General features: G+C 39.4%; 1 protein-coding gene and 1 pseudogene across 1 annotated transcript in view; both read right to left on the bottom strand.

Annotated features, from left to right (window-relative positions):
• Positions 1-22,370, bottom strand: part of LOC105426408 (multicopper oxidase 3-like) — a 202,114-nt gene that overhangs the window by 167,154 nt on the left and 12,590 nt on the right. The gene's annotated exons all lie outside the window — the stretch shown is intronic.
• Positions 15,281-16,987, bottom strand: LOC148938125 (uncharacterized; annotated as a pseudogene).

Genomic DNA, 22,370 nt, shown 5'->3' with positions numbered 1-22,370 from the left:
CTAAATGTCCAAAGTGCTTCGTACGTTTTCTAATATCTCATAAAAAATCAATATCAAATCAATATCAATATCAAAAATATTTGATATTTGATTTCCGTTTAAAAAACCTGCTATCATTATTATTATTACTATTCTCATTATTATTATTATAAAAAGCTCTTATTTCAATAATTATTGTTTAATTATAACAATAATTATTATTCAATAATTATCAATGCAATAATTATTTGTTTCAATAATTATTGCACTGATACAATACTGACAAACTGCATCATATTCACCTTTATTGTTGTTCCGCACAGCCAACGCGCTATGAGATGAATATGTATGGAGCACGTATATAGAGGTATTTCTCGCTCATTTCCTAAAAATGCGATTTCGGAAAATAACTTTATTATATATCGTTGTATTCAGCATAAAATGCTCATAAATTCATATCCTCATAAAAATTAAAAAATTTTTAAATTAGGGGGAGGGGATGGGGGACTAAAAAATATAACATTTTTTAAAAATTCGAATACGTCGTTGTAAAGTACATTTGCAGCTGTAAAACTTTTTTTGATATTTTTAACGGTTTGGACGATATTTATTCAAGAAAAAAAAATTGATTTTTTCAAGGAGTGATTTCACTCCCTTAACGTTTGAGAACGCAAATTAAAAAAAATATGTGTCTTATTTTTGTCCATATTTTAACATACTCGAAGCTCATTAAAATCGGGAGACACTTTCCTTGTTAGACCCACGCGCTATACCACAAGTATTCGGGTACACGTTCGATATCCGATCACACCACGAATCTCACAAATTGTAAACCGATCATGTGCGAACGGCGTCACGCCACTGACAACAAGCGACTTATGTTAACACCTCGTAATGCTAAATAAATTGTTAATTTATTTTTAATCAAACTCAAGCATCATGGTTTCTTCTATAAACCGAACTCTGGCATCCGTCGAGCACTTCCGAGCTTACGAACTACGTCCCCGCTCTCGTACCTTCATCGATCGCGCAGGAACGTACCGTTACATTATTAAGAAATTATTTCGGAACTTATTTGTATATTACACAATTAATATCGCAACATCGAAAAATATCGTAACATCGTAAAATATCTGTTCAATAACGACATATTGTACCATGTGATAGCTGTCAAAAAAATTCATTTATATATATATATATATTGTGACGTGACGCCCTAAGGCCGCCCGTCACAAGATTTAGCTATTCCGATTCGGGGCATTTCTGGGTCCTGCGTTCACCCGTTTGGAAGGCGAGAGCGCAGGTAAACTACGAGTAACGCGAGCTGCGCGCGTAATTGCGTGAATTTCCTTGCCTTTTTCCATTCTTTTCTTCTATCGTTTCGAGTTTGGTTTTCTCGATACTACACTGTACTGACGAGATTGACGACCGCCGCGAGACTTGTGTACCGTCGCCAGCCATGATGACCGGGTACGCAGAGGATGCCGCCACCAAATGCCAGGTATTATCAGATCGCCCTAAATAAATGCCGAATTTCTTTCTTTGTAATAAGTTCCCGTATTGTAGTGCGACGTTTTACAAGCGTCGAGAAGCTGACCCATACAATGCGAGAATCGAAGGGCGATTGAGAGAAGAGGCGCCACTTCTCGCAAGATAGCGAGGAGACCCTACATAGAGGAAAGCGAGTCGAAGAATATGAGGACAAGTAATCGAGCTGGGAGAGACAATCACCTCTCATCGGAAGGACTGATGTACCAAGAGAAGATCCTCGGAAATCGCAGGCTCGGTTAAGTAAAGGCTCGCCGCCTTTGAATCTCCCGTGGGATCAGTGGAGCGCGGGCCATCTAGGATCCATGCCGAAATCTAAAGAATCAAGCGGCTGATCCCTACGCCGCGGCGCTGATCAATAAGCAGAAAGAGGATGACGACTACTATGATGTCGCGAGGGTTCGCGAGGACAGAATACTTTTCCGCCCGAGAGTGAGTGTGGACGCAGGAACCAGAAGCCACGAGGAAAGTTATCGAGAGAATTGAGAAAAGGTTGCCGACGGTGAGGCGAACATTATTATTGTAAAATCGTCAATTTCGCCCGCGGACCAGATCGCGCAGGGCTGACTTGAAGAGGTTTTCGCGGGGAAAGCGTTCCTCGCGGTCGCGAAAGGATTGCGTCATCGCTATTGTCCACCCGGCGAACCCGCCACGTGCCTACCTCGTAATAATTGTCGAGTCGTTTGCGATATTTTTCTCTCGCCCTCGTCACTCATGGAAGGTCCAAATAATTGTAATCTTTGTATGATTTTCTTTTTGTATGATTGCCGCGCGTAGAATTACGTTTGTAAAAATGAGATAAACTATCGTTTGCGGGTTGTATAAAATCACATATTGCGAATAAAATCTATGTTTTGTGTGAGTTCGAGCCATCAGGTGAAAGCGTCGTACCGAGAATACCGTTGCCGAGTATTTCCGAGGATTACATATCGCATCGTCGTATTACTTGTTTGGTGTAAAGGTTTTTGGTGTGGTTTTTTGTTGTTATGAGATTTGAGACTCTTCGAAATGTGTCGCGTCATCAGCGGACAATCGAGATAAGGGAATGTAATGATTCGAATCAAAATTAAAGGCATCCGTATTGTTCTCTTAGTTAATTTTTGTTGCATCATTTTTTATTCCTTTTTTTCGCGCCCGTCCCACGAACTCTCCCCTCTATCATTAAATCGAACTGCCGGCTTGTATAGCGTATGCGAATCTGTCGTGCAGGTTTCGGAGAAGGACCGAGGGTTGGCTGAGATTCTTCGTGTATTTCACGATACTTGTCATTGCTTTTGAATAAACTTTATTAAACTGTATTTTACACTTATTAATTCCGCGACCGACGTGACGGCAATACAGAGTCTTTACAAGTCCTCCTCCTTGCAGTCTTCCGTTTTTATCCTCCTCCCTGCGACCTTGCAATGTAGTAAGATGCTCATCAGCGTTCGCAGTATATTTTCGGATTGCGCGGCAGTTTTCCGCGTAAAAGCCGCGCAATCCAATTGGCAATTGCTTTACGTGAAACGGTCACAAAATAAATGCGATTGCAGTTTAGCAATCACTATTGATTAGCAAGTAATGATATTCGGATGAGATATCGTACGTTTGCCGCAATCCGCTGCGTCAGCGGTGGGCGCGATTGCGATCGCTCGCGACATCCCTCTCCCTTTGATGGGAGATGGCCTTATCTACTAGTTTACATGTACTGTCGCATGAATATAATATAATCGTGTGCTTATGTCTAATATAACATAACATCGTCGCGACGCCTCTGTATGGCTATCTCGTTTTCTTTTTACTTTTTATTTTTATTTTTATTTATGCGCCATGCCACCAATCCTATTACAGTTATTATTGCTACGCAGGTGCCTGTTCCCATAGGATATATAAAATATTTATTTTCGAGTAGATCATTATCGCTATCCCTTAGAGTTTCTTTTATTTCTTCTAGGTTTAGAAGAAATAAATACGCTTAATTTGGTTAAATCTATGACCTTACGCTTAATTTGGTTAAATCTATGGGGTTTTTAATTATTTGTCATAAGGTATCGCTTTTCGCTATCTTATTTTTATCAGTGTCTCTATTTTCTATTTTTAGCGTTATATTGTAATCGGGGAGGTAGTTTTGAATATATCTTATTCCTTCAATTTTTCGCGCTTTCAATATTACATTTGGTGTGGTTAACTTACAATTATCTTTTAGTTTTATTTTTTCGGTTTCTTCTAATATAATTTTTTTTTCTATCTTTCGCACTTAATGCTAATTTCCTGTTTATATTCCGTGGAGTAGAGCCACGCTTGCTCCTTCGTCAATGCTATCCAGAACGATGTTGGATATAATATAATTCTTTTCGCAGTAATTGAGCTGCCTGGTGTGTGTGTGTGTGTGTGTGTGTGTGTGTGTGTGTGTGTGTGTGTGTGTGTGTGTGTGTACATATTTGCACCTCGCATGGTGCTGTAGTTTCCGCATAATATGTCGCGAAATTCTGTTCGTGTTTGTTTCTTGTATGCAGCATTCTAACTCTATCTCCTCTAGTAATTTGTAGTGATGATTCTTTTTATCTATAGCTAACAGAGGATGGTTTATTTTTATGTAGGCGAATACATTCGCATGATCGTGTACCGGTAATGATATCGCCTTAACTAATTTAAATGTAGGGTATGCTATAATCGAAAATCGCAGGATCGTGTACACATGTGGCCATCTGAATACGCGCTAAGTGTAATATATGTGTGTATTGTCCGCCAGTGTTCAGTCTGGATTTTAAAGGGGAAGTGTAATCCCCTTGTGTGGTTAATTGTGTAGCCGCTTCTCTGGCTGTTATTATGTGTTCGATAGATAATAGTCATGTCGATATCATTTCGTTTTTCCCGTATATCAAATAGTCTATTACATTTTCCATGTCTTTCATTAGATCATTAGGTCGTCAAGCTTAATAAATGTTCGTCTACGTCTGCCTGTAGTGGATTTTGCTAACTATTGCTCTAGTCATTTTATAGCGTTTATTGTCAGATTTTCGTTATAGTTTAGCGTATTTTCTAACTCGTCCAAGTGCTATTGTGGTGTTGATTACCCTTATTTGATTTGTTACTGCGTGCTGCAGTACCTTGTCGTTTGTTCGTAAGATTTGCAGTTGCCCGTCTATTAGTTTCCGATCGTCGGTGTCCATCGTTCCGAATAATATTTTGCTGACTGACTCGACCGCATCCAACAGTTCTCGTTATCTGTCAGTTGTTTTGTATAATGTTTCTACTTGCGTCAACAGCGTGATCAACTTGCTATTGTCTTTTTCTATTATCCTCATAATGTTTCTGCAACCTAACTGGCCTATTATTTTTTCGCACTGCAATACAGTTTCCTCAATATAGTCCTGTAATTGCTGATGTCTGATCTCTAATTCCTTTACGCCCAGTTTCATCACTAGTTTCCATGCCGATTCAGCCTGTTTCAGCAGCCGATTTCTTCCTAGTAGATCCCTGGCTAATGTGAGAACAATTTCCAGTCAAAGGCATGCCGGGAATCAGGCTTGTACTGCTCCTCTCCATACAAGGAGCATCCTGCAAGTTTAGGATGCTCAGATTACTTTTCCGCGAATCGTGCATTTTTTGTGTGGTACGTTTAATAAATTATTTTATTCAGTCTGCCGTCGACCGTGGCGTGCTGTGCATCGTTCGTTGGTTTTGAAAAAGTAGTAACATGCAGTGCGTTATATGCGATAGGGAGTACGTTCCCCTTATATGCAACGAGTGTGTGCGACCATCGTATGTTACGTGACGCAACGGCTTGCCGCCAGAGTGATGTCTAAGTGGTGATGTCTAAGTGATGTCTGTCTACGGTCGTCTGGACTGAGCTGTGCTCCTGCACGGTGTGTCCAGAGAGGTCCCAGGCGCCCCCTCCACCCGTTCTTGAGGAACACTATCCTCGCGACCCTCTGCAGGTGCGAGTTTGTGTCGCCACCGGGTGACGATTCGTCGCCGTCCTGCCTCTTCATGACTGGTGAGTTCTGTATTTCTTCTTTTTACTAATTTTATACTGTTTTTGTAATTAAGGCTTCTGCTTTTTGTTTTTCGCGAATAATTATTCGTACGAAGTTGTTTCCTAGTCTTCGATGAATAATTTAAGTCGGTTCGCGTGCACCGTCGTAATTTTTCGTTTCTGTTTAATTTTGTAATTAACATCAGAGGTTTTCTCGATTATTTGATATGGACCTATCCATGGTGCTTCCAATTTCTTCGATCATCCTCTGCGTACTGCTTCGTCATGTAGGAGGACCTTATCTCCTACTTTGAAGATTTTAGTGTTCGTATTTTTATCTGCATAGTTTTTTGCCTTTTGATTTGCTTCGCGGATATGTTCTTTTGCTAATTTCTGTGTGGCTCGGAGTCGTTCTCTTAATTCTTGCGCGTAGTTGTCATATGTGTAGTATGATTTCAGCGGCGCTGTCAGGGCCATAGGTAAATATTGCTCGGTGCCCGTACATCAATTCAAACGGTGTATAGCCTGTTGCTGTATGCGGTGTCGTATTGTATGTGAACATCGCGTTTGAGATCCATTCATCCCAGTTTGATCTTCGTTTATATAATGTCTTAAATATTTGGTCAAAGTCCTGTGCGATCTCTCCAAGGCTCCGTTGCTTTCAGGATGATATGCGGTTGTTTGGATTTTTGTTATTTTCAGGAGAGTGCATACATTCCTGAACGTCACTGACGAAGTTCGTTCCTTGATCTGTCAGTACTTTCTCCGATATTCCGAATTCGCATATTTTGTAGTGAACTCTTTGGCAATTATGCTTGCTTCCTGGTCTAATATCGGTTTAATAATTGCTAATATTGCTTTACTAAATTTTGTTAAGTCGTCCTGGAATGTTAGTAGGTATTTATTTTCTTTCATGGTGACTGTGAGTGGTCCTACGATGTCTAGGGCGCATTTTTCAAACGGTCTTTCCGTCGTGTCGGTCAGTATCAGAGGCATTTTGATTTTCCTGCTCAGTTTTTTTTTTCAATATTCGCATTTGGCGATGTATTCTTCCACGTCTCTTGTTAGTTGTGCATTAATCGTATCCGATTTACAGTGCGTATTATGCCTAGTGTCCTCCGAGGGGGGCATTATAATATTCATACATTATTTGTTCCTTTTCCTCTTTGTTATATTCGCGCTCTTCCTTGTCGCATTTGATGCTGTCTGTGTGTCGGGCGCGATCAGGTTTCTGCTGAGAGCATCAGCGTTTGTATTGCCTTTGCCGGCCTTGTGTATCACCTCATAGTCGTACTCTTTTAATTTGAATCTCTATCTGATTAATCGCGAACCTGTTATACTAAATAACCATATCAATGGCTTGTGATCTGTAACTATTTGGAATTTTGTTCCATACAGATACGGTCAAAAGTGTTTGACGGCCCATACTATGGTTAGCAATTCTTTCTCTGTTGTATTATAGTTCTGTTCCGCTTTATTCAGAATTCTGTTCGCGTAGGCAATTGGTCTTGGCCCTTACGACAATACCGCTCCGATGGCGTAATCGGACGCGTCTGTCGTTAATATAAATTGTTTAGTGAAGTCAGGGTAAGCTAGAACTGGTGCGGTCGTTAGCTTTTCCTTTAGTGTTTCGAATGCGTTTCGTTGCTCCGCTGTCCAAGCGAATTTTTCGTCCTTTTTTGTTAATTTTGTCAGTAGCTTCGCTATCTTCGAAAAATTCTCGATGAATCTTCTATAATAACCGGCTAATCCTATGAAGGATTACACGTCTTTTATCCTTTTAGGTATTGGAAAGTTTATTACGGTCGTTATTTTCGATGGATCCGGGATTATATCGTTTTTGGAAATAATGTGACCTAGATATGTCACTTCTTTTCTTAAAAACTCACATTTATTCGGTTGTAGTTTCAGATTTTTGAATATTTCAATTAGTCTTTTGTTATGTTCTTTTAAATTTTGTCCGTATATTACGATGTCATCTAGATAGACTGGGCTGTTGAGGCCTTGTAGTCTGGTTAGCACGGAATTCATAAGTCTCTAGAATGTTGCAGGCGCATTTTTTTAATCCAAAGGGCATTCTATTAAATTCGTAATGTCTATAGGGTGTGGAAAACGCTGTTTTTTGTTTGTGTTCCTCATGCATGGGAATTTGATGGTATCCTGATGCTAAATCCAACGTTGTAAAATATTTCGCGTTTCCTAGTTGGTCTAATATGTCGGTAATATTCGGGAGCGGGAAAGAATCGCCAATTATTAAGTCGTTTAGTTTCCGAAAATCTACAACTATTCGTAGTTTTCATTCTCTAGATGCGTCTAATTTCTTCGGTACTACTAATAAGGGCGCGTTCTACTGACTCATGCTGGGGCGGATTATCTCGTCATCCAGCATTTTTGCTATCTGTTTATTTACTTCTACCTTGTGCTTCTCCGGCAATCTATACGGTCAAACATTCACTGGCGCGCTATCTGTTCATGTATTAATTTCGTGTGCTACGGCGTTAGTATGCGATAAGCGGTCATTTTCTAGGTGGAAGATATCACAAAAATCTTCGCAAATCTAGTAAAGCCTTCTTTTCCTTATCATTTAAATCCTCGGTTCGAAATTATCTGTGCAATTTTTCTTCATGAATCTGAATAGGTCCGTCGTTCGCGTTGTTACTTGACATCTCCACGATATGCACGGTGTGCGGTGTCTCTTGTCTTTATCTCATCCACCGTGACAAGAGGCGTTGTTATGTCTCTACGGATTCTCTTGTGGTATTTATTACACTTATTGGGCACGTTTTCTTCTGGTACGACTAAACAATTTCCTATGAAAACTCCGGGTTTAGTTTCGACTGCGTTTACTATTCCAATGCTATTTCAATCGGTTACTGCCTGAATTATGGTTTCGCTGCGAGGCGTTAGCACGGTTTTCTTATAGGTACAGTTTGAAGATTGCGTTATATACGGATTTGTTTTTTTCCGTGGTTGCATTTTGCTTGCTGCTTATTTAAAAAATCTAATCCCAATATTCCCTCATAATTTATTGGGAAATCATTTCTCACATACATAGTATGTCGTATCTCTCGGTTTCCTAGCGTTATCGTTGCTCTTATCTTTCCGAGTGTATGTATCTTGTGGCCCGTAACTCCCATTAGAGCTAACTACTTCTCGCGCATTAGTGTGTTTCCCTAGATTTCTTACTTTTATTAATATTAGGGTGGCGCTGTATCTAGAAGGAAGCTCATTTTTTCCTTTTTCGTCTCTCGCATTAACAAGATAATAAAATTTAATGTGGCGTTTGTGTGAGGTGTATTTACCTGTGTCACTTGATGCTCGCGTACCGCTCGCGTTACCTTTATTCTCGGTTTCTCTTCTTCTTCGTCGTCGCCGCTGCTTGTGAACGACAGGTCATCGCTTCCCCGTCGCCACTGCTTATTCTTTTTCATTATTACGACGGTATTTATTTGTCGCCCTTTTCTGTTATGGCTTTCCCCGTTAGCTTCGTGCACAGGATCGCTTTTAATAATGATTTTTCGGCAGGATTTATTTCACTCATCACGTAAGTGCTCGCGTTTAAAAATTTTTGGACTTGGTTCCGCGACGATCCGTCCATCTCCGGGATCATATCGCGCGCTTCTTTTAGCTTCATAAACGTATTTGCGGGTTCTCGCGAATTTCGGACGTCGTCCATTGTGCGCCCGTATATCATTTCTATCGGTTCGTCTTTTTCTGCACTCTGATCATAATTGGCTTCTACTTGGCTTAGGCCTGTAACGCTCGCATGCCTTCTAGTAACTCGGCCAACATTATATCTCGCGTGTCATGCGACGTTTCTGCTCGGGTTTCCGACTGACTTAGAGTGGTTCTCATTTTTTTTACTTCGTCTTCCAAGTCTCTGCTTATTACTTGTTGTTCTTCTTGATCGGTTTTAACGGTGTGTCTGAGGGCTAATTTGCCATTTCCGCTGGATTTGTGTTTTGTAAGGCGGTGTGGAATTCGATTGGATCGAATACACTACTATTGTAAGACGTCATGAAAATTCTTCGCGACTAGGATTACTAGGGTTACTTGCGTTCGTGCCGTCACTATTGTCTGATCTCGCGTCGATTAGTCATACTAGAGCGTCGTCACGTCTCTCACTACTTGGTAGTAGGCTAGTGTCTATATCGTTGAGCGAAAACACGCGTTCGATTACAATATTCGGATGTAGTTCTGGTTGACTCGCCAGACTATCGTCGAAATAATAATTACTAATCGCGGCGTACATTATCACGCGAGTCGCGTGAATTTTCGATCTGCTCGAGACTCGAGGGAGGCTCGGGTTGAGCGCTCAGCTGGCTGACTCGCGGTGTAGTCATGACGTGTTTCTTTCGACAGGAGTTTGGTTAACTTCCTCGTCCGACATCTATCTAGTCGCTTCTCTCGATATCTAATGCGCTCGCCTTAATTTTTTATAACTTACGTTATGATCGCAATTCGCATGTTGGCGACGTAGCGTTGGCTGTTGCGATAGGTTGCTGCTTTTTCGGTGTTGCTGATATGCTTGGCGTTGTCGCTCTATCGGTTCTCTCTCTCATCGCTGAGATATTAACTCCCGTTTCGGCCTTCTCCTTACGGCTGGTCGTTTGCCTTTTGCAGATCATTGGGTGTTGCTGCTGCTCCGAAACGATCCCACCGCTGCCATCAGATTATGTTGTGCGGGTCGTTTCGGAGAAGGGTCGACCGAGAGGTTGGCTGAGATTCTTCGTGTAATTTACGACACTTGTCCTTGCTTTTGAATAAATTTTATTAAACTGTATATTTTACACTTATTAATTCGAATCGCGACCGACGTGACGGCAATACAGAATCTTTACAAGTCCTCCTTCTTGCACCAGTCCGTTTTTATCCTCCTCCTCCCTCCGACCGGTCCTTGCACTATAGTAAGATGCTCGTTAGCAGTATATTTTCGGGTCGCGCGGCAGCTTTCCGCGTAAAACAACCAATTCACAAATCCAATTGGCAATTGCTTTACGGTTATGAAACGGTCACAATATAAATGCACGATTGCAGTTTAGCAATCACTATTGATTAACAAGTAATGATATTCGGATGAGATATCGTACGTTTGCCGCTGCGTCAACGGTGGGCGTGATTGCGTTCTTGGCGCTCGCGATAAATCTGAACTTTGTTGTACACGATCAAGCTTGCGATTTTCCCTTCTGTATGATTAAGTGGCACGCGCTCGTGTCTGGCGCCCAACATTTAATATACGTTACGAGAAACCGTCCTCAGAAGCGACGGTCACAATATATATATATATATATATATATATATCAAGAGACATGGTAATGTTTCGGGTGTCAAGTCAACCGAGAACACTTTACACGAGTCGACGAGATGCGAAATTATCGGATCTCAATAACGGCTAAATCAATCAAGTTCTAAGTGGGCTTGATCGGTAGCTTGTGTTCGACTTGTATAATAAAAGTATTTTTATTTTTCTGCTACGTGCCCTACGAGCGGAGATATTGCTACGCAAAGTCCGATTTGGAAACTTTTATTTTAAGAAACGTCGTCATTGTCATTATCGTCGTCGTCGCCTTTGTATCTTCTTATGGCTGCAATATTTGAGACATATCACGAGATGTCACTATTAATCTTATCGACCCAGCGGATCATCAGACTCATACATCAGGATTACTAGGATCTAGCGAATCAATGTTCGCTGGGTCCTACAGTGACTTATCGGCCTGATTTATTCGTAGGGATAAGTCTAATATAATAACTACGCATGTATCGAAACGGACACATTACGGACAGCAATATATTTAATAATTACAATCTAATAAATATATTAATTCTTTTTATTTGTTCTATCTTTCTTTTCTCTTTCTCTAATTTAGAAAGAAATGCATTGTTGTAACCCGGATTGGGTTACAAGATTGTAATTAGGGAAAGTCGGGTTCGCCAAGCCTTAGGAGTTAGAACTCCGAGTAAGATCGTAAGTAGAAGGTTCTTCTGGTCAAATATTACTACTCACTTTTGTTAAGTAGCTGATTTATTGGTACGACTTCTTGACAATGTTTCGTGTGAATCTCGTTATTCCTAATAACGATCCTGGCCGTGACGAAGTACAACTGCTCTGTTACGTATTGTGACTGCTCGCTCTCGGTGATTTAGCGGCCGTTTTTATAGTATTCTAGTAGTGTCGTGTTATAATTCTAAATCGGACCATATATGATCAAAACGGCGCGCTCTCGCAAATTCCTCGTTCGCGCTCTGCTTTGGAATTTGCGGATTTGCTTTTGCATGCTTGCATTTTCGGCCGGCGTTTCCGTAGCACCGACTATTCCGAGATTCGAGAATGATCGTGAGGATAAGATATAATATGGCAAAAATAATGTAAGAAGTAATTCGGGCTATAACCCCTCTCTCACTGGGAAAGAAAAACGGAGTTTTCGCATTACAATTTTTCAACCCGATACATTTATAAAATTTTAAAATCGTGAACTTTCGTTTCTTCTACGCAGTTCGCTATTTTTATTTACATTTTTTGCTTTCTTTTTTCTTATAATTACATTTATTATTCCTATTACAATTACAATTATTAATATTCCGCTAAAACCAACGGAGTAGATGAAATGTATGTTTTAGAACATATTCGACTCCTTATCTAGTTGCTTATTTAATTCATCTATTTTTGTGCTTAATCTTGTTAATTCTAACAGGTCTTTTATTATCGCATTATTTATTATTGCATTTTTATTTTTTCTGAGAGTGTTTTTTGTAATGATGCCCCTCAGCCTGCGTGGTCATTGGAGTCTGCCCGTTTTATTACTTCTCCCGGGCCCATTGAGAGTGATTTTCCGGAAAAGGCTACGGTTTTTGATGAAGATTTGTTATTTAATTTTCCGGAGGAGGAAGAATTCGAAAATCTCTCCTCTCTTAATTAATTTTTCCATTAATCCTTCCATAATTACTTTAGTTTTTTGCTTGTTTCGTAGTGTTTAGTGTAATCTAGTTTATTCTTTTAGTGTGTAGTGTGTAGTGCGCAAGTTTTATTTTATTCTATTTTTGGATATTCTCAGGACGCTCGGAACTTTATTTTGGTGAATCTTTTTTTATTTCTATTTTTTATTTATTAGTTTTAGTTTTTCGCGAATGCTTTCATTCGATTTGCATGCACGGTTATTGTACGGCAGCCCATTTTTATTTTATAATTTACTTCGGATAGTTTTTCGATAATTATGTACAGTTCGATCCATTGCGCTTCTAATTTCATTGAGTATCCTCGTCTAACTGTCTCATCGTACAGTAGAATATGTTCATCTATTTGAAATGTTTTCATCCTCGCGTTTCGATCGTAGTACTGTTTTGATTTTATCTTTTCTTGTTTTACACATTCTCTCGTTACTTGGTTCGTTGCACGGATTTTCTCTCGTAACTCTTGTACGTAATCGTCATACGAATGAGTTATCTTCAGCGGTTTGGTCAGGGCTGTCGATAGTTCCGTCCGGTGCCCGTAAATTAATTCAAATGGTGTGAATCTCGTCGCCATGTGTGGCGTTGTATTATACGCAAATATTGCATAGGCTCAATCTGTTTGATTCTCATTTATGTAATGTCGAAGATATTCTACCAAAATTCTGTGTGAGCGTTCTAATGCTCCATTATTTTCGAGATGATAGGCTATTGTTTGAATGTTCTCGATCTTCAACAAATTGCATATATTTTTAAATATTTCATTCATGAAATTCATGCCTTGATCAGTTAAAATCTTTTCAGGAATCCCATGTTCGGCAACTATTTTGATGACAAAGGCTTTTGCCATATTTGCTTCTTGATTCTTTATCGGAATCGCTTTACTAAATTTCGTTAAATTATCTTGAAAAGTTAAGATATATAATATTTGTTTCCGGCGTTCGTAACGGATAGTGATCTCATTATATCAAGCGTATTATAATTTCGTTCTGCTTTATTTAATACTCTGCTGGCATAGGCTATTGGACGATCCTGGCCTATCCGTCCTTGAAATAATATTGTTCCGATGGCGTAATCGGACGCGTCGGTGGTTACAAAAAATTCTTTAGTAAAATTTGGGTAATTTAATATTGGTGCCGTAATTAATTTTTCTTTTAGTATCTGGAAAGCGTATTGTTGCTCAATACTCCAATTAAATTTTTCCTCTTTTTTTGTTAGTTTTGTTAGAGATTTGGCAAATTTTTGAAAAGTCTTGAATGAATTTTCGATAATATCCAGCCAGTTCTAAAAATGACTGTATATCTTTCACCTTTTTTGATGTCGGAAATTTCTCTACCCCTTGCAATTTACAGAGATCAGATTGTATCCCATTTTTCGTAATAATATGTTCTAGATAAGTAACTTCTTTTCTGAGAAACTCACATTTATCCGGTTGCAACTTGAGATTATGGTCTCTCAGTCGTTGCATTACTTCAGTTAATCATTTATTGTGTTCGTTCAATGTCGCACTGTATATTACTATATCGTCAAGATAAACTAGACATCTGAGTCCTTGAATTTCGGTTAACACCGAGTTCATTAGCTATTGGAATGTCATGGGCGCGTTTTTAAGTCCGAACGGCATTTCATTAAATTCATAGTAGCCATACGATGTAGAAAAAGCCATTTTATTTTTATATTCTTCCTTCATAGGAATTTAATGGTGTTCGGATGCGAGGTCTAATGTTGAAAAATACTTTGCATTTCCCAGCTGATCTAGGATGTCTGTTATATTTCGTAGTGGAAAAGAATCTCCGATTATTAGATCGTTTAATTTTCGAAAATCCACTACAATGCGTAGTTTTTGTTTCCCAGATGCATCCACCTTTTTGGATACTACTAGCAATGGTGCATTCCATTGACTCGTACTGTGACATATAATTCCATCATCTAACATCTTTTCAACCAGTCGATTTACTTCTGCTTTATGTTTCTCCGGCAGTCTATAAGGTCGCACATTTACGCGCTATCGCTACGTGTATTTATTTCATGTGCTATTGTCATAGTGTAAGTCAGTAGATCGTTTTCTACGTGAAATATGTCGCAGAAATCAGAGCATATCTTAGCGTCAATGTCTTCTTTTCTTCGTGATTTAGATGTTCTGTTTGTAGCAATTTTTGTAAGCATTCCTGTCGTGACTGTACAGTACGGCCGTCGCTCTCGTGTAACGTGAGCATCTTCGCAGCGTCACCCAGCTGTTTGGCACCCACGATGTTTAACGTTACACTCGGCGTCGTAATTTCAATATTTTCAGTAGTTGTATTAATTATATTTATTGGGCAGATAATCGTCGTAATCAGGCAACTACCAATAAATACTCCTGGTTCCGTTTCTTCAGGTTTCACTATTCCAATCTGATTTTGATTAGTAATAGCTTGCACAATAATTTCACTGCGAGTCGTTAGAATATATTTCTGGTGAGGATGCAATTTTAGATTGACGCTGCCTATTCGCAATATTTCCATTGCATGATCGCATTTTGCTCGGTGTTTCTTTAAGAAATCTATTCGAGAATTCCTTCGTAAGCGACTAGGAAGTCATCTTTTACCATATACATGATGTGTCTTATTTCATCATTTCCGAGGATGATTATAGCTCGAATCTTGCCGAGAGTGTTAACTTTGTGTCCTGTTACGCTGGTGAAAGCTATTTGTTCCTCTCGTACTGACGTATTCCCTTTTCTAAGTTTCCCACTTTAACAAGTGTTAGGGTAGTACCAATAAGAAATTCATTTTTCCTTCTTTCATTTCCGTTATTGGCAAGATTACCAGATCTAGAGTAGCGTTGACTCTTGCCTTGCTGGTTATCTGAGCTATTTGATGCTCTCGCACGGCTCGCGTTGTTCTTATCTTCCTACTTTTCTCTTCTTTTTCTTCGCTACTACTGAATGACAATTCTCCGTCTTCTTTGCACGTTTCGTTTTCTTTTGCTTTTACCGTAATATTTACTTGTCCTCTTTCTCTTGTTTCGGTCGTCTTACTTGTTTTCTCTCTTCTCTGATCCATTTAGTTTTGACCAGCATTCCTTTTTATCGTGTCCCGTCTTTTTACAATTTACGCAATATTTTTCCATCGCGTTTACGCCGATGGGTTTTTCGGCTCTAGGTAAAGAAAATCGGTTCGTGTATCTACTAGTTCGACAATCTCGTCCGATATGTTCGATTTTTCCGCATCTTTGGCATTGCGGTAATTTATTTTCGCGGGAGGATGTGCGTACTGTATTCGTTTTTGCACACCCAAAATTTTCCATTGGTCCTTTAAATTTCTCTTCCGTGCTCGCACCAGCGATGACTTCTTGCAGCGTGATGTAATGTTGTGATCGTACCAATAGCTTTATATCGTCCAGTAATCCGAGTTGAAAATTGCATAGAGCCTGCTGCTGTATGATTTCCAAGATCACTCGTTTACTTTCTATTGTTATGTGTTATTTCGATCTTCTATCATGGACTCGTATAGCTCCATAGCTAGTTTGTCTGTACGCAATCCGAACGCTCTTGTCGATTCTCCGTTTTTTTGCTTTATTGCGTATTGAACTCTAGTTGCAAGTGTGTGGTACTTTTCTTGCTAAGATAGTAAACTTTTAGTTCTCTTTTCAACTGAGCAAAGTCGCATATATCTCGCGTTTAAAAATCAATCGTAGCTCTGCCTTTTAGTTTAATGCATAGTATCGCTTCTAGTAGCGTTCGTTCTTCCATCGAATTCGTATTTTTCATAGCGTATGATGCGGCACTCAAGAATTCCGGCAGCTTATTAGAAATTCCATCGAATTCCGGAATCATATCGCGAGCTTCTTTTAATCGTAGATATCCCGCTACGATCTCGGGTCGGTTTCGTATGTCTTCGAGTGTTCGTCCGTAGGTTATATCTAACAGTTCGTTACGGGATTGTTCGTTAGGCACTTGTGCGAATCGGTTTTTGTTATGATCAAAAACCGTAACTTCTAGTCGACCCATTCGTTCTTGTAGCGCGCGAATTCTTTCTAGCAACACGTCTAATATTGATTCATTGTTCGATTTTGATTGCTCTACCCTTCTGCGCGAAGGGTCTGCCGAAGCTCTAAGACGTTCTATCTCCGCGTCTACTTCTGCGCGGGCTATTTCTGGTTCTCAAGTTTCTTCATCACGAGGTGTACGTAATTGTCGTTCCGCCATATTTTTATGCTCGAGGTTGCGCGAAGCCGTGTAATATTCTTCCGGATCGAAAACGCTATCGTCGTAAGATGTTAGCGAGAACTGTTGTGAATTTTGGTTTTCGTTTCCTTCAAAACGTCTTGTTCTGGGATGCAGTCTGTATTCGTCCACTGGTTCCGATATTAGGCTCTCCGGTATTAATCTACTTTATTGAACGGAAATATTTGCTCGATAACTATGTGTGGATGGAGCACCGGCTCAGGTGAGCTCTCATCCGAGTGTCGTGTTTCTAAATTTCGACGCACACTATTGCGGCTATCGCTTGCTTATACAATTTTTACTGCGATACGATTTTTTTTCACTTACAGTATCGCTGTTAGCTTCATGCTGCCTCGTTGTCGCGTGTTGTTATCGGTGCCTTCTCCGGTGTCGCTGATATGCACTCGCTGGCTGCTCTATCGGATGTTCTTGACTAGTATTGATATACATTGGGCGATGCTGGCTCACTGCTCTGCTGCCGCTGATAGCTGTAGGGTTGTCCTAGGTCGGCACTCAGTTCTTCTTTTCAATACTTTTTCATACTCTTTGTAAACTTGTTATTTTCTGACGGAGCCTTTTCCGTCCGCCTGTTTTCCACAGGTCTTGTAATTCGAAGAAGTTTTTTTTTGCCTGCAGCCTTGGGGCTAATACTGCAGATCTTATGAAAGTTGCCAGAAAAGTTTTTTCTCTTTCTGCCCGTTTTATCTGCTAGGGCTTACCCTCGATTTCTGCTAGCTCGATAAGCGATTATCCTCTCAGATTGTATGAATCGTGGAGATAGTGTCGACAATCTCACTGCTGCCACCAAAATGTTGTAGCCCGAATTGGGTTACAAGATTGTAATTAGGGAAAGTCGGATTCGCCAAGCCTTAGGAGTTAAAACTCCGAACAGGATCGTAGGTGGAAGGTTCTTCTGGTCAAATATTATTACTCACTTTTGTTAAGTTGCTAATTTATTGTACGACTTCTTGACAATGTTTCGTGTGAATCTCATTATTAACGACTGATAACGATTGGCCGTGATGAAGTACAACTGCCCTGTTACGTATTGTGACTGATTCTTGGTAATTTAGCCTTTTTATAGTGTTCTAGTAGTGTCGCGTTATAATTCTAAATCGGACCATATATGGTCAAAATGGCGCACTCTCGCAAATTCCTCGTTCGCGCTCTGCTTTGGAATTTGTGGACTTGCTTTTGCATGCTTGCATTTCCGGCGTTTAAGTAGCCGACTATTCCGAGATTCGAAAATGATCGTGAGGATAAAATATAATATAGCAAAAATAATCTAAGAAATAATTCAGGCTTCAGGATACATTATATTATATCTTCATCATTATATTGTTCATTCATACATCGTATCGATTTTTATATCTATATAAATATATACTTCATAACCTCTAACTACAGTCTCTGCTCCTTATGTCACCAGTCTGATTGACTGATTATTAGTAAATACATAACGAGAGAAAGAAAATCGAAAGAGTGAGCGAAATAGTATGCTTGTTGTTCTTTTTCCGCGCATCCGATTGACGGTCAACGATGTCGTTGAGTTTCGCGGCGAGTTTGACGGTTTTTATTGACAGTTGGTAATAATTTGTTTTGGAGTGTAAGTGACTCATGTTTGTGTTATTTTGCAAGTAAGTTTTAAAATAAGAAACAATATAAATAGTGTCATTTTAAACTAATGAAAATTGATATAATATATTTTTATCTAGATACATATTTATGTACATTATTTTATTTATTACATTTACATATTTATTACGTATTTGTTAAAATTTTTTTAATAATATTACTTTCAAGTTTTTAATACAGTTATGATAATTTATTTAATTAATTTATCAAAAAGATATGTTTAATAATTATTAACGAAGAATGATCTTTTTAATAAAATGTATTAATAAACGTACAAGAAAGAATCAGGAGATACGGATGTCAAGTCATACGATAAGAAATATATTGTACTATTAATAATATTTATAATGTTAATGTTGAGGAAAGAAATAGTATCTGAATAAAATTATCTTTTTAAAAAATAAAAAAAAGATATAATAAAAAAATTACGCTACGTTTAGTATATACGTTTAGTATATTTAAGAAAAATGTCAAGTATAAAAGTTTCAAGACGCGCTTTTCGAAAATAGAAAGATAGTCACTTACACTTCGAAACGAACTATGATTAATTATCAAACTCGCCGCGAAACTTAACAAAATCGTCGATCGCCAATCGAACATGTGGAAAAAGAGCAAATGTATTATCTCACTCGTTCTTTTGTTCTCTATCCTATTTACTCTCGTTGTGCGATTATAAAAGAAAATATCAAGTATAAAAGGTGTCAATTATAGACACGTTTTTCGAACATAGAAAGATGGTTAATACAAAATGTCTGATACCGCTACCAAATTACCTACAAAATGTCTGATATCGCTATCAAATTACCTTTTTTAAAAAAAGTAAAAAAAGGGTGCCAAGGGTGGACGCTTGAAAAAAAAGAAACTGTTGTACCAAGTTAAAAAATAGAACCTAACCTGACAATATCTTTTATTTTAAAGAAATGGAATCTAAATGGTATGTATCTCTGTATCTTCATTGAAGAATCTTTTTACTCTAACCTATGTGATAGTAGTTTTAATTCTTTAAAAAAAATTATGTTACGAAATTGCTATATCTAACTCAATTCTAGTTATGATCAAACTAAAAAATAAAATCTAAGTGCTAGTATCTTTGTGATTCATGCTTGATCTTTGTATTCATTGAAGAGTCTTCCTATTCTAACTCAAATGAGTACCAGATTCCATTTCTTTAAATAAAAGATATTGTCACTTAGATTTCAATTTTTTAACTTGGTACAACAATTCCTTTTTTTTCAAGCGTCCACTATATTTAGCACCCTTTTTTACTTTTTTTAAAAAAGATAATTAGTACACACACACACACACACACACACACACACACACACACACACACACACACACACACACACACACACACACACACACACACACACACACACACGGACTTCTGTTTCCAGTGATTAGGAGAGAGCTGACATTTTGGTTGTGCGAGAGTGAAGAGTGGACAGCGAGAAGCGGAGTGAAACAGAGAGTGTGTGAGTGTGATGAAAAAGTGGAGAAGGTGAAGAAGAGAGGGTGGAAGTGGAGGGAGAGTGGGGTGTAAAGGATTAGGGTGTGAAAGGTAAGAGGAAGGTTAGGAGAGGATAGTGAGAAACGGGGAACATAGAGTAGAGTGGCAGAGATAGATAGGTAGGCGGATAGCAGGTAGAGGCCCTGTGAGAGACGGGCATTGATCACGAATAGATAGATGGAGAGCGCTAAAGGGAGATGGGATAGAGAGAGATGCGACAGTGCAGAGGACAGTGTAGAGAAGTGCGAAGGGACGCAAAGAAGAAAAGGGAAATGTTAGGAGGGGAGGAGAAGGGGAAAGGAGAAAGGGAAAGGATTTTTAGAAAAAGTAAGAAAGTAAGGAGACCACTAATGAAGGTAGAAGGAGGGTGGAGAGAGGAAAGAGAGGGAAGGGAGAAATTGAGGGAAGGGATAACAGGTGAAATAGCAGATTAGAGAAATGATGGAAGAGCAAAAGGAGATGATCAGGTTAGAGATGGAAAGGATGAAGATGTTGAAAAAAGGGAGAAGGAGGGAAGAGAGTTGGGAGAAGGAGAGGAGGGAAATAAAGGAAAAGATAGATAAAATGGAACGGGAGATAGAGGATTTGAAGACGAGAAAAGAAGAAAAAGAGGGAGAACAGGGAAGGGAAAGGGAGATAGAGGAAGAAAGGGAGAAGGGAGAGGAAAAGGGAAAAGATTGGAAGGAGAGGTTGAAAAGATTAAAGAAAAGAGAATGGAAGGAAAGGGGGGAAAGGAAAAGAAATTTCGTGCTGAAGGGATTAAAAGAAGGGAAGGCGGGAGTGAGAGAGGAGGATGATGTTGAGAAATATAGGAGTGGAAGTAAAGATAGAGGAGATAAGGAAGGTGGAAGCGAGAAGAAAGGAAAGAGAAAGTATAGTGGTGGTGAGAATAGGAAATGAGGAAGAGAAGAAAAGGTAATGCAGAATAAAGGGAGGCTGAAGAGTTCGGAGATGTGGATGGAAGATGGTCTGACATGGCGGAGAGAGGAGCGCAAGATAGAAGATGATAAGAACAGCAAAAAGGGAGGAGATGGAAGAGAGAAGGGTAAGAATAGAACAAGGAAGGGTATGGATGGAAGGAATGTGATGGTAGTGGGATGAGGAGAAGGAAGAGCTGATAGATGGAAGAGGGAAAAGTTGGAGTAAAGTAAAAAAAGAGTTGGAGAGGAGGAAAAGAGAGGGGAAAAGGAGGAGAAAGGGTGAAGAGAGACAAGGGGAATAGAAGGAAAAAGGGTCAAGAGTAAAGGAAGAATGGAGGAAAGGGAGAGGGAGAGAGGGAGAAAGTGGGGTAAATAGACAGGGGCAGGAAGCTAGAAGGGAAGATGATAAGGAGAGGGGGAAGAAAGGATTGAGTATAGTTTTTTGGAACGTGGCAGGATTGCAGAATAAGGACGGGGAGAGGATTGGACAGATGGGATGTATTGGTGTTATTAGAGACAGTGGGTAGAGGAAAGGAATTGGAATAAGGTGAGGGACAGATTACCAGAGGGATATGAATGGAGAGTGAAGGAAGCAAGAAGAAGGAATAGAAAGGGAAGGGCAATGACGGGATTATGGGAATAAGGAGAAAATTGGATAGATAAAGAGGACGGAAAAAGGGGAGAGGGAGAGGGGATCATAATAGGCAAAATAATATGATAGAGGAAGTTTAAGAGTGGGGGTATATGAATAATGATATTGAGAAAAAGCTGGAGGAGATGGGGAAAAGGAAGGGAGGAAAAGGAGGAAGAGATAAAGACGATAATTGGGGGATATTTTAATGTGAGAACGGGAAAAGAAGGAGGGAAATCGAATTGGGAAGGGGAGGAGGAGGAGGAAATAGGGAGAAGGTCGAAGGACAAAAAGTGAATAAAGAAAGGAGAATCATGGAGTAGAGTATATCAAGGAGAGAATGGATGATAGTGAATGGGGGAGTGGAAGGAGACGAGCGAAGTGAATGGATGTACATCGGAGAGAGAGGGGAGTCGACGATAGATTATGTAGTGATAGAAGAGGGTATGTGGGAAGAGATAGGGAGTTACAGATAGGAGATAAAGTGGACTCGGATCATTATCCGATAGTGGTAAGAATGAAAGAAGGAGGAAGTAAAAGGAAGAAGAGAAGAAAGAGGAATGAGAGAGTGCAGGGGGATATGGGATGTAGAAGGAAAGGAAGAATTTAGGGAGAGGCTGGATAGGATAGAAATGAGGATAAAGTGCAGGAGAGTATGAGAAATTTAGAAGGAAGGATAAAAGAAACATTGGAAAAGATAGAAAGGGAGAGACAGGGAAGAATAGAGAAAGGAAAAGATGAGGAGTGTGAAGAGGAGAAGAGGAAAGTGAGAAAGACATTAAGAAAATGGAGGAAGGAACAGAAGGAGGGAGAAGAATATAAGAGAAAAAAGAAGATATATAAAGAGTTATGTGAGGAAAAGAGGAGATGAGAAGTGGCAAAAAAAGATGGAGGAAGTAAAAACGGAGAGTCAGATATGGGGACTAATAAATAGGGAAAGAAAGAGATGAAAGAGGATGAATAAAGATAGAGGATATTAAGATAGAGGAGTAGAAAAGTTATTTTAGAGAAATAGGCAGAATAGAGACAAAGAT

This window comes from Pogonomyrmex barbatus, unplaced genomic scaffold, assembly GCF_055798465.1.
Source record: "Pogonomyrmex barbatus isolate J1 unplaced genomic scaffold, ASM5579846v1 scaffold1, whole genome shotgun sequence".
Taxonomy (NCBI): domain Eukaryota; kingdom Metazoa; phylum Arthropoda; class Insecta; order Hymenoptera; family Formicidae; genus Pogonomyrmex; species Pogonomyrmex barbatus.
This window is presented reverse-complemented; position numbering and strand designations above follow the sequence as displayed.